Source organism: Ochotona princeps, chromosome 2 (genome assembly GCF_030435755.1).
Source record: "Ochotona princeps isolate mOchPri1 chromosome 2, mOchPri1.hap1, whole genome shotgun sequence".
Lineage (NCBI taxonomy): Eukaryota > Metazoa > Chordata > Mammalia > Lagomorpha > Ochotonidae > Ochotona > Ochotona princeps.
In genome coordinates this window covers 165,475,497-165,481,931 of record NC_080833.1, presented here as the reverse complement: position 1 = coordinate 165,481,931, position 6,435 = coordinate 165,475,497, and positions in this window count along the sequence as shown.

Sequence of the window (6,435 nt, the reverse complement as noted above, 5' to 3'; positions counted from 1 at the left end):
GTTTGCAAGGCCAGCACCCCATACAGGACAGCTCTGGAGGCCTGGCTGCTCAGCCTCCACCCTCTCTCCTGCCCACGTTTCTTGGACGGCAGCAGATAACCCAAGTTTTAGGGTCCCTGTCACCCAAACAGGAGGCCAGGAGGCCGTGCCAGGCTCCTGGCTTCCAGCTGGCCCGGCTGGTGTTTCTATTTGGGGAATCGAACAGTAGAGGGATGATCTCTCTCTTGCTCTTTCTCTCTCTCTCTGATGCCCTGCCTTTCAAATAAATAAATGTTTTTTAAAATATTCATCTATTTTTATTGGAAAGGTAGATTTACAGAGACAAAGATCGTCCATCTGCTAGCTCACTCCGCAATGGCTACAATGGCTGGAGTTGAGCCGATCTGAAGCCAGGAGCTTCTTCCAGGTCTCCCACACAGACATAGGAGTCCCACAGCTTTGGGTCATTCTCCACTGTTTTCCCAGGTCATAAGCAGGGAACTGGATGGGAAACGCAGCAGCTGGGAGTCGACCTAGTACCATATGGCATGCGTGTGGAGGATTAGCCTAGTATGTCACAGTGTTGAACCCTCAAATAAATAAATCTTTAAAAGACACACAGAGAGAATATTAAGCCCTGGAAGCTGCAAACACAAAAGTGGTAAAATCTTTTTTTTTCTTCTGAAGATTTATTTTTATTTGCTTGAAAGGCAGAGTTACAGAGAGAGACAGAGAGAGAGAGAGAGGGGGAGACATCTTCGCTCCACTGGACACTCTCCAAATGGCTACAACAGCCTGGGCTGGGGCAGACTGAAGCCAGCAGCCCAGAGCCTCTGTCAGGTCTCCTACACGGGCACGGGGGCCCAAGCACCTGGGCCATTGCACCAGCAGGGAGCTGCATCAGAAGTGGCAGAGCCAGGCCTTAAATCAGTGCCTGTATGGGATGCTGACATCTCAGGTAGCAGCCTAACTTGCTATGCCACATTACTGGCCCTGAAGTAGTGAAATTTCATAAAAGATAATTTAGAATTATGATGGCCTGTAGGTGGAATAACCCAGATGAACAACATCATGGGTCCAGCGTGATAGCCCAGTGGCTAAATCTTCACTGTGAACGCATCAGGATTCCCTATGGGTGCTGGTTCATGTCCCAGCTGCTCCAGTTCCCACCCAGCTCCTTGTTGGTGGCCTGGAAAAGCAGCAGAGGATGCCCAAAGCCTCAGGACACGGCACCCACAGGGGGAACCTGGAAGAAGCTTCTGGCTTTGGATCTGCTTATCTCTGGCCGTTGCAGCCACCTGGGGGGAGTAAACCAGTGGATGAAAGATTTTTCTCTCTATCTCTTTGCATCTGGAAATCTTACTTTCCAACAAAAACACATAACTTTCAACAACAAAAAAAGCTGTCATCACGGCACAGCTGACAGAGCCACTGCCTGTGACAGCTATGTTCATGTCCCAACTACACCAACTGTTCCACTTCGATCCATCCCTCTGTTAATGCATGTAGGAAAGCAGTGGAAGATGGCCAAAGAGCGTGGGCCCCTGCCACCCACATGGGAGACATGGATGAAGCTCCTGGCTCCTGGCTTCAGCCTGCCCCATCCCTTGGCCACTGTGGTCATTTGGGAAGTGAACTAGTAGATGAAATATGTCTCCCTCTGGGCTCGGTGGCGTGGCCTAGTAGCTAAAGTCCTTACCTTGAACGCGCCGGGATCCCATATGGGTGCCGGTTCTAACCCCGGCAGCTCCGCTTCCCATCCAGCTCCCTGCTTGTGGCCTGGGAAAGCAGTCGAGGACGGCCCAAAGCTTTGGGACACTGCACCCACGTGGGAGACCCGGAAGAGGTTCCTGGTTCCCGGCTTCGGATCGGCACAGCACCGGCCGTTGCGGCTCACTTGGGGAGTGAAACATCGGACGGAAGATCTTCCTCTCTGTCTCTCCTCCTCTGTGTATATCTGACTTTGTAATAAAAACAAATAAAATCTAAAAAAAAAAGAAAGAAAGAAAGAAATATGTCTCCCTCTCTGTCTCCATTCTCTTGCTCTCTGAAACACTCACATTCAAATAAACAATGAAATAAACCTCTAAAAACTAAAAAAAAAAAAAAAAAAAAAAAACCATGAAAACGTGGGAGACCTAGCCTGGGTTCTAGGTTCCCGTTCTCTCTCTCTCTTTTGCCATAGAATATATATGTCTCTACCTTTCAAATACACTTTGAAAAATAATTGTTAAAAATATTTTAAAATTTTATTGGCAAGGAGATTCAGAGAGAGAAGGAAAAAGATCTTCCATGTACTAGTTTAGTGAGCCAATCCAAAGCCAGGAGCCAGGAGCCTCCTCCAGGTCTCCCACATGGGTGCAGGGGCCCAAAGACTTGAGCCATCCTCTGCTGTTTCTCCAGGCCACAAGCAGAGAGCTGGATGGGAAGTGGAATAGCTAGGACTTGAACTCGTACTCATTTGGATGCCAGTACCAGAGGTAGAAGCTTATCCTATTATGCATGACACTGGCCACTAAAAAATAAATTTAAAACATAATAAGGGTCCCAAACGGGGCCTCCCACAAACGCCTATCAATATACAGAAGCTTCTAAGATTAAAAAAAAAAAAATGTGGGCCCGGCGGCGTGGCCTAGCGGCTAAAGTCCTTGCCTTGAACACCCCGGGATCCCATATGGGCGCCGGTTCTAATCCTGGCAGCTCCACTTCCCATCCAGCTCCCTGCTTGTGGCCTGGGAAAGCAGTTGAGGACGGCCCAAAGCCTTGGGACCCTGCACCCGCGTGGGAGACCCGGAAGAGGTTCCTGGTTCCTGGCATCGGATCGGCGTGCACCGGCCCGTTGCAGCTCACTTGGGGAGTGAATCATCAGACGGAAGATCTTCCTCTCTGTCTCTCCTCCTCTCTGTATATCCGACTTTCCAATAATAATAAAATCTTTAAAAAAAATTAAAATAAAAAATAATAAAAAAATGTGTCTTTTAAAGGACTTCACAAAAAGGCAAATTGAAAACTTAAGCAAGTAGTTGAAAAAAAGAATTGAAGCTCTTGGCTTGGTGGCTACCCCCACCCTCCTGCAACACACCCAGAGAAGCACCCTTGGTGTGGTGTGTTCAGCTCCTCGGCCCAGCAGGTGCACTGCTGTGCAGAGCTGCACACCGAGTCTGGGCCCAGTTCATGAACAAATGCCACCCCCAGCCTGGCAATCAAGTGAGTAAAAGGGGGCCAGCTGAGACCTTCCCTGTGCAGGGGCACTGCCTTCTGAGCAGGGAAGGGATGTGGGCTCAGGAAGCAGAGCTGCTGGGCACAGCTGGGCATGCACACATTCCTGGGAGGCCACCCCATGGCCAGACACCAGAGGGCCAGGGGAGGAAGGCAAGCCAGTGCAGGGATGCCCCGGTTGGAGGGCTTGTGTATGGCCAAGGATGTGGGCAGTATCCTGTCCCCAGGGCCTCCAGCACAGGAGGGAGTGGAGCCCCTTGCAGGGCTGGCCACTGGGAGATCCAGAGGGCTCCTCTCTGTACCCCACTCAGCTTGCTCAGGGACCAAATGAGGGCCAGGATCCATAGGCTCTCAGACTCTGATAGTTCTATCACTCGGGTGCTGGTGGCCTCTTGCTGATCAACAAGACTGGGCCCAGACTCTGTTAGGCCACCAAGAGCGCCTGGGGCCTGGCCAGACCCTGCCTGGTCTCGGCTCCAGCCCCTCTGCAGAGCCTCCAAGGAAGTCCTCCAGACCCGTTAGCTCATTCCTCCTGGCTGGAAGTTTCTGGGCTATGGAGTCATGGGATAGACACCATGGCCTTCCCTCCCCCTCCCCCTGGCTGACATCCAGGTCTGAGAGGAGCACTGCCCCTGCTCACATTCATACATGGAGTCCTGGGAGGCGTGGACGCTGCCACCCCTGAGTGCTCTGTGCTAGATGGGGCCCTTGCTGCTTGGTGTGCCAGGGCTATGAGGAGGAGGTGGTACATGTGCCCCGGAAGAGAAAGCAGGGCAAATGCTGTGTGCACGTGTCTGCGTGGCTCCACTCCTGCTGTTCCTGCCCTGCCAGTTCTCTCTGCCCAGGCGCTGGATGGCTGCAGAGGACGGGCTCAACAGCTTTCTCCAGTACAGTGCCAACCTGGGCGAGTCGGGTAGCGCCTGTGCTTTGGGTATTTCCTTCGGTGGTGATAACAAAAGCTTATAAAGGCCCCTCAGCCAAGTGCTGGCATCAGGCAAATGGCAGCTTAAATGGCTGCCTGAAGGAAGGCTTTCAGTGACCAGGTCAGCCTTCCCCAAAGCCTCTCCCCTTCCCTGAATTCCTGCAACAAGAGAGGGCTTAGCCACTCCTTTGGGGCCCTTTTCCAACCCAGACTGCTGGCCAAGTTTCCTGCTGTGCGTGGAAACTTGTAATATAAACAATGCTTTGTCACTCAATAAATATTTGCAGAATGATTAGCAGCGATGAAGGTCTGCACGGGTACAATCAATGCCAGCCACCTGGTGGGACAATGAGAGTCGCTCTGGGGCAGAAGGGAAGTGGGTGGCGGTTGGGGGCAGCCAGTTTCTCTGAAACAAGTGCTGTGCCCCAGGGCAGCAACTAGCCCACAGGAACCCAGGCAACGAAGTGGCCCACCTAATGAGCCCTATCCAGTCCGATGAAATATCTGCAGCCAGCTGGGCAGGGTTGCAAAATTCTCCTCCTCCCCCCAACCCACCATGCCCTTCCACACTCTCTCTGCTCCTGCCCACACACCTGAACCACCTTCAGCATGGGGCATGTGCCAGTCACACAGCACCCAGGGGGCCAGGCCACAGCAGCTGGCAGAGCAGAGTGAGGTCCGACCCACCCCAACTGCTCAGCCTGACTCAGCTAGAAAACACCCCTTTGGGCTGGAGCAGAGGACGGGGGGTCACCACTACCAGCCTGGACCACGCGGTGGCTCCCCTGCTGAGAACCTGCTGCAGTGGGGGAGGGGAGTGACCACCTCCAAGCCTCTGTAGAGGCCTCACCTCCACCTCCGGTCCACCCAGGTGTCACCTAAAGACCTTGAGCCTTTCATTTGCCTCTCAGAGGTCAAAGGGGAAGACTGTCAACTCCAGGCGCAGGAGGAAAGACCTCGGCTGGGGCAGGCACCATGGCTCAATTGGCTAATCCTCTACCTTCAAGTGCTAGTATCCCATAGGGACACCAGTTCATGTCCCAGCTGCTCCACTTCCCATCCAGCTCCCTGCTTGTGGCCTGGGAAAGCAGTCGAGGACGGCCCAAAGCCATGGGATCCTGCACCTGCGTGGGAGATCCAGAAGCTCCTGGCTCCTACCTTCAAGTCGGCTCAGCTCCAGCTGTTGGAGCCATTTGGAGAGTGAAACAGCAGATGAAAGATCTTTCTGTCTCTCCTTTCTGTACATCCTTCTTTGAGAAGAAAGACAGACCAAAAAAAGTGCGATCACGGCCCTGAGGCAGGCAGGGTCAGCAACTGCATGTGCAATTCAGAGGAAAACTCTGGGTCGCTAAGAGGCCAAGGCTCTGAGTCAGCTGGAAACTCCTCCTTCCCTCCAGCACTCTCCGGCAGGAGCTCCTCGGAGCCTGAGTCAGGCACAGCCGCCACAGGCCTCTCCCAGCCTCAGGGAGCAAACGCACAGCACACCGGTCAGGTGGCTGGGCCTGTGTGTCCTCCAAGACCACCACTCCGGTGCGCCCCTCCTCCTCTCCCTTCCTCCTGCCCTGATCCCGTATGGTGGCAACACCAGCAGAGCGTGCAGGGCTGCTGAGATGGCACATCAGAGAGGCTCGCACGCTGACGGACAACCTAGAAGAGTTCGTAAGTTCTGCTTATTTTCCAGAGGGCTGGGGTTGTGGTCTACCAAGTTAAGCTGCTGCCTGGGATACCGACATGCCAGGCGAGTGCTGGCTCAAGTCCTCCTGGCTGCTACACTTGGGACCCAGCTCCTTGTTCATGAGCCCGGGAAAACAGCAGGAGATGGTCCTGCCACCCATGCGAGTGACCCAGATGGAGTCCTAGGCTCCTGGCTTCAGCCTGGCCCAGTCCCAGCCACCGTGGCCATCTGGGGAGTGACCCAGCAGACGGAAGACCTCTCTCTTTCTGTTAATTCCTTCAAATAAATAATCAGGAGGCAGCTCAAATCCTGTCTGCTTCCAAGCCAGCTCCCTCCTGATGCGCCTGGGAAACCAGGCAAGCCAGCAGCAAGTTCCTGGGCTCCTGCCATCCACCTGGAAGACGCAGGCACAGCTCGCGGCTGCAGACCTGGGACTGGGGTCATTTGTGGAGTGCACCAGCAGGTGGAAAAGCCCTGTCTGTCTCATCCTCTTTGCCTTTCAAACAAGTAAAAAAAAACCTTTTTTTTTTTTTTTTTTTAAAGAAAACTGGGAATTTTCAGGCCCACACACACCACATGCCCAGTGCCGGCTAGCCTCTTCAGTCACTGCCCTTCAAGCTTTGGGGCTGGGAGGGGGTGT